The following is a 10,422-nucleotide window of genomic DNA, read 5'->3' as shown; positions in this document are numbered from 1 at the left end:
TAAGACTAGTTTAAAGTTATCTTCATTGAAAAGTACAGTGCTTTTCCTTCAAAAATAAGGACATTTCCATGTGACCCCAAACTTTTGAACGGGAGTGTAAATTGATATATAATGTAGGAAGCAGAATATTAATAACAGAAAGAAACAACCCGATTGTGTGAATGAGTGTAAATGGGGGAGGGAGTTTTTTTTGGGTTGGTGCACTAATTGTAAGTGTATCTTATGTTTTTTATGTTGATTTAATTATATATATAAAAAACACCAAAAAAACTGATACAGACAATAAAAAAAACCCGATACTGATAATTTCCGATATTACATTTTAAAGCATTTATCGGACATCTCTAATTTCAATGGTTGGAATCTGCACTTTTGCATGATATTTTAGTGACTAGTGTTGTCCTGATATCAATATTATTTCGATACTTTTCGGTACTTTTCGATACTTTTCTAAATAAAGGGGACCAGAAAAAATTGCATTATTGGCTTCATTTTAACCAAAAATCTTAGGGTGTGGCAGACCGGTACTTTTCAGAGGCGGTATGGTACCGACTATGATTCATTAGTATCGCGGTACTATACTAATACCCGTATACTGTACAACCCTACTAGTTACTATGGTAATCTACGTCACAGCAGGTCAGACGAGGTACCGAGCAGTGTGGGCGGGGAGCGTTTCCACAGCCTGAAATGCGGGTGTCAGGGACAGACTTGGAAGGAGATGTTTACAAGAAAGTTCTAAAGCTTAGTGATACATCACATATATCAGATTGTAGATGTTTTTTTGTTTTTTTACCCTTCACGTTCATATTTCGCTGAGTTTGTTGCATTTGGCTTGATTGTAAAATATGTGGATGGAGAGGGGGTGTGACGTTCATATCTTCTCAATATTCAGGGTTTTATCCTTCATAGAAAAAAATACAATTCCATTCCGTTTTTAAGGCGGTCTGTCATAACATTTTTAGCATTCAATCAGACTTTATCGTGAGGTTTTGTATTAGCATACTTGCCAACCCTCCCGTTTTTAGCGGGAGAATCCCGGTATTCAGCGCCTCTCCCGACAAACTCCCGGTATTCAGCCGGAGCTGGAGGCCACGCCCCCTCCAGCTCAATGCGGACCTGAGACTGAGTGGGGACAGCCTGTTCTCACGTCCGCTTTCCCACAATATAAACAGCTTGCCTGCCCAATGAACGGAGAAGTTAAACAGGACAATACTGCCATCTAATGGATAGCCAACGGAACACTGAAATTCAAGTATTTTTTTTTTTTTTATGTAAATAAAATAAATATATATATATATATATATATATATATATATATATATATATATATATATATATATATATATATATATATATATATATATATATAGCTAGAATTCACTGAAAGTCAAGTATTTCATACATATATATATATATATATATATATATATATATATATATATATATATATATATATATATATATATATATATATATATATATATATATATGAAATATATATGAAATACTCGAGTTGGTGAATTCTAGCTGTAAATAACCACGCCCCCAACCACGCTCCAACCACCCCCCCACCCCCGACCAAGCTCCCCCCCACCCCCTACCCCCCACCTCCCGATATTGGAGGTCTCAAGGTTGGCAAGTATGGTATTAGTGTTCCTAAAAATAGATATACTGGCCCCCCAGACACACTTTTTTCTCTCTAAATGTGGCCCTTGAGTCAAAATAATTGCCCAGGTCTGGTTTAGACGGTAGCACCACTGAGATTTGGAATAAAGAAGCAATAACACATCCTATTTCTCTCTCTATCATTACAATAATGGAGTTCTGTTTTTCACAAGCTGGAAAACGAGACTAAAAGAAGAATGACTGAGTCCTGAAACCATTTCTTGGTTTTAGTATTGCTTCTTTCTACAACATGATTGTGTGTGTTTGTACATATGTTATTATTCTTGGAAGTAGTCTTTGTGCATTCCTCCCAAAACTGCTAGTTAAGTTGTTTTTTTGTATATATATATATAATTTAGTGACATGTTTTTTTCTATGATGTTTGTTTGTGCTGCCTTGAATAAAAAAATATTGACTTTTGTCTGCGGGTGTGTGTTTGTGTGTGTGTTGCTGTGGTTTAGCGACTGCACAGTGTTTTGTCATACATTTTGGGGTCAAAGTTGAAGTCCGGGAGTTTCCACAGTTACCAGATATTCCCCCGCTTTCCCGTAATTGTTGTGTAAATGGTAAATAAAAAGAGAATGCAACGATTTGCAAATCCTTTTCAACTTTTATTCAATTGAATAGACTGCAAAGACAAGATATTTCATGTTCACACTGAGAAACTTCATTTTTTTGGGGCAAATAATCATGGACTTAGAATTTAATGGCAGCAACACATTGCAAAAAAAGGCATTTTTACCACTGTGTTACATGGCCTTTCCTTTTAACAACACTCAGTAAAGGTTTGGGAACTGAGGAGACACATTTTTGAAGCTTCTCAGGTGGAATTCTTTCCCATTCTTGCTTGATGTACAGCTTAAGTTGTTCAACAGTCCGGGGGTCTCCCTTCTGCTATTTTAGGCTTCATAGTGCGCCACACTGTGGAAGTTGCTTCCTCGCAGTCCCACTGTCAGACACGGCACAGGAGCCCAGCGTGCAGGTTTGAACAAGGTTTTAATAATCACAAGGTCTTAAATAAAGTTCTCTCTCCAGCAGCACGCGACTTTTCAGCCACGTCCGTATCCTCTCTCCCTCTCTGCTCCCGGCCGCCCACTGTTAAAGACAACCGATGATTAGATTAACACGTACCACCTGTCAGCTGTGTCTCGTCGTCAGCACATCCCCCCCCCATCTGATGGTGCTCGTCCTCAGCACCATAGACAGCGGCGGTGACCTTCGCTCCTGCAGGCGCGCGGGCCACACCTCCCTCCACAGAGCCTTTGTTTGTTTACAAACCCCGTTTCCATATGAGTTTCAAGCCATATTCAGTTGAATATGCTACAAAGACAACATATTTGATGTTCAAACTGATAAACATTTTTTTTGTGTGCAAATAATCATTAACTTTAGAATTTGATGCCAGCAACGCGTGACAAAGAAGTTGGGAAAGGTGGCAATAAATACTGATAAAGTTGAGGAATGCTCATGAAACACTTATTTGGAACATCCCACAGGTGTGCAGGCTAATTGGGAACAGGTGGGTGCCATGATTGGGTATAAAAACAGCTTCCATGAAATTGCTCAGTCTTTCACAAGAAAGGATGGGGCGAGGGTCACCACTTTGTCAACAAATGCGTGAGTAAATAGTCAAACAGTTTAAGAAAAACCTTTCTCAAGCAGCTATTGCAAGGAATTTAGGGATTTCACCATCTACGCTCCGTAATATCATCAAAAGGTTCAGAGAATCTGGAGAAATCACTCCACGTAAGCAGCATGGCCGGAAACCAACATTGAATGACCGTGACCTTCGATCCCTCAGACGGCACTGTATCAAAAACCGACATCAATCTCTAAAGGATATCACCACATGGGCTCAGGAACACTTCAGAAAACCACTGTCACTAAATACAGTTGGTGGCTACATCTGTAAGTGGAAGTTAAAACTACTATGCAAGGCGAAAGCCATTTATCAACAACACCCAGAAACGCCGCCAGCTTCTCCGGGCCCGAGATCATCTAAGATGGACTCATGCAATGTGGAAAAGTGTTCTGTGGTCTGACGAGTCCACATTTCAAATTGTTTTTGGAAATATTCGACATCGTGTCATCCGGACCAAAGGGGAAGCGAACCATCCGGTTCTAGGCACAAAGTGTAAAAGTCAGCATGTGTGATGGTATGGGGGTGTATTAGTGGCCAAGACACGGGTAACTTACACATCTGTGAAGGCACCATTAATGCTGAAAGGTACATACAGCTTTTGGAGCAACATATGTTGCCATCCAAGTGACGTCTTTTTCATGGACGCCCCTGCTTATTTCAGCAAGACAATGCCAAGCCACACTCAGCACGTGTTACAACAGCGTGGCGTCGTAAAAAAAGAGTGCGGGTACTTTCCTGGCCCGCCTGCAGTCCAGACCTGTCTCCCATCGAAAATGTGCGGCGCATTGTGAAGCCTAAAATACGACAGCGGAGACCCCCGGACTGTTGAACGACTGAAGCTCTACATAAAACAAGAATGGGAAAGAATTCCACTTTCAAAGCTTCAACAATTAGTTTCCTCAGTTCCCAATCGTTTATTGAGTGTTGTTAAAAGAAAAGGTGATGTAACACAGTGGTGAACATGCCCTTTCCCAACTACTTTGGCACGTGTTGCAGCCATGAAATTCTAAGTTAATTATTATTTGCAAAAAAAACAACAAAGTTTATGAGTTTGAACATCAAATATGTTGTCTTTGTAGTGCATTCAACTGAATATGGCTTGAAAAGGATTTGCAAATCATTGTATTCCGTTTATATTTACATCTAACACCATTTCCCAACTCATATGGAAACGGGGTTCCCAGGTAACAAGGGAACGTTAGGAGAACGTTAGGAGAACGTAGCGGCATTGTTCTGGGAACGTTAGTTTATAACGTTCAAAGAACGTGAGGTTGTGGAGTTCTAGCTTGGTTAGCAGAACGTTAGCCAAGAACGTTTGGCTAGAACGGGGGTCGGCAACCCGCGGCTCTAGAGCCGCATGCGGCTCTTTAGCGCCGCCCTAGTGGCTCTCTGGAGATTTTTCAAAAATGTATGAAGAATGTAAAAAGATGAGGGGAAAAAAATCTATTTTTTTGTTTTAGTATGGTTTCTGTAGGAGGACAAACATGACACAAACCTTCCTAATTGTTATAAAGCACACTGTTTATATTAAACATCCTTCACTGATTCGAGTATTTGGCGAGCGCCGTTTTGTCCTACTAATTTTGGCGGTCCTTGAACTCACCGTAGTATGTTTACATTTATAACTTTCTCCGACTTTCTAGGACGTGTTTTATGCCACTTCTTTTTCTGTCTCATTTTGTCCACCACACTTTTAACGTTGTGCGTGAAGGCACAAAGGTGAGTTTTGTTGATGTTATTGACTTGTGTGGAGTGCTAATCAGACATATTTGGCCACTGCATGACTGCAAGCTAATCGATGCTAACATGCTATTTAGGCTAGCTATATGTACATATTGCATCATTATGCCTCATTTGTAGCTATATTTGAGCTCATTTAGTTTCCTTTAAGTCATCTCAATTCAATGTATATCTCATGACACACTATCTGTATGTAATATGGCTTTTAATTTGTTGCGGCTCCAGACAGATTTGTTTTTGTATTTTTGCTCCAATATGGCTCTTTCAACATTTTGGGTTGCCGACCCCTGGGCTAGAACGTTTAGGGAGCTGTTTAGGAACATGCTATTTACATCTGTTTTTATGCTATATTGTCAGGAATAACACTCAAACAGAAATTTCAACAGAATTCATTCTTTATTAGTGATAACTATAATACAAATGGAATGGAATGCAGTGGTCTTGGTCGTGCGCGTCAGTGTATCCTGCCCCTTCTTGGTTCTCTTCCTGGAAGTAAATCCATCCATCCATCCATCCATCTTCTTCCGCTTATCCGAGGTCGGGTCGCGGGGGCAGCAGCCCAAGCAGGGAAACCCAAATCCTGGAAGTAAATAATTATCACAAATACAACAAAGACAGCACTGGAATGTAGATGAATTGAATCGAATTAAAACATTGGCATAATTACTTTATCATTTACCTCTCATCTCACTCTGTTCTTTTGCTTGTTTCTTTTTCCTTTTTTGTCCTCCCTCTTAATTCCTCCTCTTCTCCTGCAAGTAGTTATAATTGCACATTCAAAAGACATGCAGTGGAACTTCAATAAAATGGAATATCTTCTCTTCTCCGTACCTAAAATCTTGAACCTCCCTTTGGGAAAGTGGCCAGTTTCAGGACCTCTCCAAGCTCACGATCCACTTCAGCTGTGGTCGTCTGCTTGTAAACACCCCTGCACGCCTCTGCAATCACCAGCACAATTTAGAATTCCCTTTAGAATAAATACTGTAATAATATCAGCTTGTGAGCATACATGCAACATATGCTCAAAGCTATTATTAACACTTACTATTTATTCTTCTGTAAAGGGGCAAGTCCTCAAACGCCACTTTTCCTGACTTTCCACGGAGGCCAAGCTGCTCCAGGACTTTGTTTGTGGCAATTTTCCTCAGCATTGTCCTCACCGTGTCTGCCAAGTTCTGCCCACCGAGAGAAGTAAGAGCTTTCACCTATACAAATAAATAAACGACAATATTGTACTTGATTAGAAATTGTTTTTTGATAACCGAGCAAGATATTTTTGCAGTGGGGAATTCAAACTAATTACCAGCTGCTTTCTGAGCAGAAGATCAGTGTCGAGCCGTTCACAGAAGGCCTTCAGCTGCTCAAGAGTCTGGAAAGGCTGATCAATGAGATCTTGAACATCCACAGATTCTGTCCCCACAGACTGTGCTTCCAGCCCTCTCAGCATGCGCATCATTTCTCCCTGGTTCTCAAGTATATTTTGAACTTTCATGTTCAACTGGAAAACTGCAAAGACAACAAAAGTCAAAGAGGTAATTCGTATTGCTGTTAAGTATTACTGCCCGTTGTAACAGCCTGTTTAACACCACCTATCAACAGTTAAAGGCCTACTGAAAGCCACTACTACCGACCACGCAGTCTGATAGTTTATATATCAATGATGAAATCTTAACATTGCAACACATGCCAATACGGCCGGGTTAACTTATAAAGTGACTTTTAAAACTTCCCGGGAAATATCCGGCTGAAACGTCGCGGTATGATGACGTATGCGCGTGACGAAGTCAAAGTAACGGAAGTTATGGTACCCGTAGAATCCTATACAAAAAGCTCTGTTTTCATTTCATAATTCCACAGTATTCTGGACATATTTTGCAATTTGTTTAATGAACAATGAAGGCTGCAAAGAAGACAGTTGTAGGTGGGATCGGTGTATTAGCAGCGGACTACAGCAACACAACGAGGAGGACTTTGTTGGAGCGCTAGCCGCGCTAGCCGCCGACCTCACCTTGACTTCCTACGTCTCCGGGCCGCCAAACGCATCGGGTGAAGTCCTTCGTCCTTCTGCCGATCGCTGGAACGCAGGTGAGCACGGGTGTTGATGAGTAGATGAGGGCTGGCTGGCGTAGGTGGAGAGCTAATGTTTTTAGCATAGCTCTGTGAGGTCCCGTTGCTAAGTTGCTAAGTTAGCTTCAATGGCGTCGTTAGCACAGCATTGTTAACCTTCGCCAGCCTGGAAAGCATTAACCGTGTATTTACATGTCCACGGTTTAATAGTATTGTGATTTTCTATCTATACTTCCAGTCAGGGGTTTATTTCTTTTGTTTCTATATGCAGTTAAAGCAAGATGCTATCACGTTAGCGCGTAGCTAAAGCATTTCGCCGTTGTATTGTCGTGGAGATAAAAGGCACTGAATGCCCATTTTGCGTTCTCGACTCTCATTTTCAAGAGGATATAGTATCCCAGGTGGTTTAAAATACAAATCTGTGATCTACAATAGAAAAAGGAGAGTGTGGAATCCAATGAGCCAGCTTGTACCTAAGTTACGGTCAGAGCGAAAAAAGATACGTCCATCACTGCCTCTCAAGTCCTTCACTGTAACGTGCCTCATCTACGAATCTTTCATCCTCGCTCAAATTAATGGGGTAATCGTCACTTTCTCGGTCCGAATCTCTCTCGCTCCATTGTAAACAACGGGGAATTGTGAGGAATACTAGCTCCTGTGACGTCACGCTACTTCCGCTACAGGCAAGGCTTTTTTTTATCAGCGAGCAAAAGTTGCGAACTTTATCGTCGATTTTCTCTACTAAATCCTTTCAGCAAAAATATGGCAATATCGCGAAATGATCAAGTATGACACAGAATGGATCTGCTATTCCCGTTTAAATAAAAAAAAATCATTTCAGTAGGCCTTTAAATAGCCAACTAACGTTCACTGTCAAGGGCGGGGGTCGGCAACCCGCGGCTCTAGAGCCGCATGCGGCTCTTTAGCGCCGCCCTAGTGGCTCTCTGGAGATTTTTCAAAAATGTATGAAGAATGTAAAAGGATGAGGGGAAAAAAAATCTATTTTTTTGTTTTAGTATGGTTTCTGTAGGAGGACAAACATGACACAAACCTCCCTAATTGTTATAAATCACACTGTTTATATTAAATATGCTTCACTGATTCGAGTATTTGGCGAGCGCCGTTTTGTCCTACTTATTTTGGCGGTCCTTGAACTCACCGTATAGTTTGTTTACATAACTTTCTCCGACTTTCTAGGACGTGTTTTATGCCACTTCTTTTTCTGTCTCATTTTGTCCACCACACGTTTAACGTTGTACATGAGTGCACAAATGTGAGTTTTGTTGATGTTATTGACTTGTGTGGAGTGCTAATCAGACATATTTGGTCACTGCATGACTGCAAGCTAATCGATGCTAACATGCTATTTATGCTAGCGATATGTACATATTGCAGCATTATGCCTCATTTGTAGCTATATTTGAGCTCATTTAGTTTCCTTTAAGTCCTCTTAATTAAATGTATATCTCATGACACATGTAATATGGCTTTTAATTTGTTGCGGCTCCAGACAGATTTGTTTTTGTATTTTTGGTCCAATATGGCTCTTTCAACATTTTGGGTTGCCGACCCCTGTCCTTGGTGAACGTTCAGTCGCTGTTGTCCCAACCATATGGACAGAAGATCATGGAAAGGTTATTACTTTTTCTGAAAAGTACTGTGCATAGGCATAATATTGTAGCTTATTATTAATTATTATGTCATTCATCATGACTGGATTATTTTATCTTCAGAATAGCTTCTGCTATTGGCCAAGGCCAAATCCTACCCACTCCAGAATCCGGAAAGCTGAGATTCCTGACAAAGAAGTCTGGGATAAGCTGCCAATTCGGGTTTTCAGGAAAACATTGACTGGTAAGGGAATATTGTCAAAGTCATATCATATATATTTTAAACAACATAAGTTAGATTAATCTTGAGTCATCAGCATACTTTGAAATTTTGCAGAAGACTTTGACAAGGCCCTTCAATACGAAAAACAAGCTGAAATGTTTTCGAGCCCAGAAGAAGTGTCAACCAAACGGAGCCACATCACCCCTGAACGTTATAGAAACGATGAGGAAGATGTGTTTGAGGCTGACGGTATAGTCACTTTTCAAAGACTGTTTACTTACAATACTCAAACACTACTTAGTGGTGCATAAATGTTATTGTCTTCGTTGGTTTAGACCAGGGGTCGGCAACCCAAAATGTTGAAAGAGCCATATTGGACCAAAAATACAAAAACAAATCTGTCTGGAGCCGCAAAAAATTAAAAGCCATATTACATGTGTCATGAGATATTAATGTAATTAAGAGGACTTAAAGGAAACTAAATTAGCTCAAATATAGCTACAAATGAGGCATAATGATGCAATATGTACATATAGCTAGCCTAAATAGCATGTTAGCATCGATTAGCTTGCAGTCATGCAGTGACCAAATATGTCTGATTAGCACTCCACACAAGTCAATAACATCAACAAAACTCACCTTTGTGCATTCATGCACAACGTTAAAAGTGTGGTGGACAAAATGAGACAGAAAAAGAAGTGGCATAAAACACGTCCTAGAAAGTCGGAGAAAGTTATACATGTAAACAAACTATACGGTGAGTTCAAGGACCGCCAAAATAAGTAGGACAAAACGGCGCTCGCCAAATACTCGAATCAGTGAAGCATGTTTAATATAAACAGTGTGATTTATAACAATTAGCGAGGTTTGTGTCATGTTTGTCCTCCTACAGAAAACATTCTAAAACAAAAAAATAGATTTTTTTCCCCCTCATCTTTTTCCATTCTTCATACATTTTTGAAAAATTTCCAGAGAGCCACTAGGGCGGCGCTAAAGAGCCGCATGCGGCTCTAGAGCCGCGGGTTGCCGACCCCCGACCAAGGAACTCAACGACCACAAAAGAAGGAGCCATCTGGAAAACTTTCTTGAGTAGCTTCAAAAGGCTGTCCAATGCATTATGTTTGACATGATATTCGGTTGCCAACAAACTCAAATGATTTTCAAAGCAGTCACTATCACTCTCATTTTCTGAATCAGATGACAAGGTGACATGATGGTCGATTAGTCTCCAATCAGCATCATTTTCATCAGGCTCATCACTATCAGGGCCACTGTAGGTGGCATTGTCAGCACCCGCGGCAGTGCAGGAAGCAGTCTCCGCAGCATCCATGTACTGAAGGGTTGTCACTGTTTCTGGAGTTGATAAGATTGTCGTGTCATTCTCTTGCTCGCTATCATCACTCTCTAATTCTAAAGTTGACTGTCGGCATTGCTTCTTCAAATGCCTAGTTGTGGCAGCCCATCTACGCTTA

General features: G+C 40.6%; 1 long non-coding RNA gene across 2 annotated transcripts; it reads left to right on the top strand.

Moving 5' to 3' along the window:
* Positions 1 to 4,958: 4,958 nt before the first annotated feature.
* Positions 4,959 to 6,582, top strand: LOC133635397 (uncharacterized). Of its 2 annotated transcripts, none has more exons than XR_009822057.1 (3): positions 4,959 to 5,029; positions 6,115 to 6,241; positions 6,473 to 6,582. It is a non-coding gene; the product is annotated as an uncharacterized LOC133635397 (long non-coding RNA). The 2 variants fall into 2 exon arrangements; XR_009822058.1 differs by lacking the exon at positions 6,473 to 6,582 and adding an exon at positions 6,333 to 6,451.
* Positions 6,583 to 10,422: the final 3,840 nt, after the last annotated feature.

Source organism: Entelurus aequoreus, linkage group LG19 (genome assembly GCF_033978785.1).
Source record: "Entelurus aequoreus isolate RoL-2023_Sb linkage group LG19, RoL_Eaeq_v1.1, whole genome shotgun sequence".
In the NCBI taxonomy this organism is placed as follows: domain Eukaryota; kingdom Metazoa; phylum Chordata; class Actinopteri; order Syngnathiformes; family Syngnathidae; genus Entelurus; species Entelurus aequoreus.
This window is presented reverse-complemented; position numbering and strand designations above follow the sequence as displayed.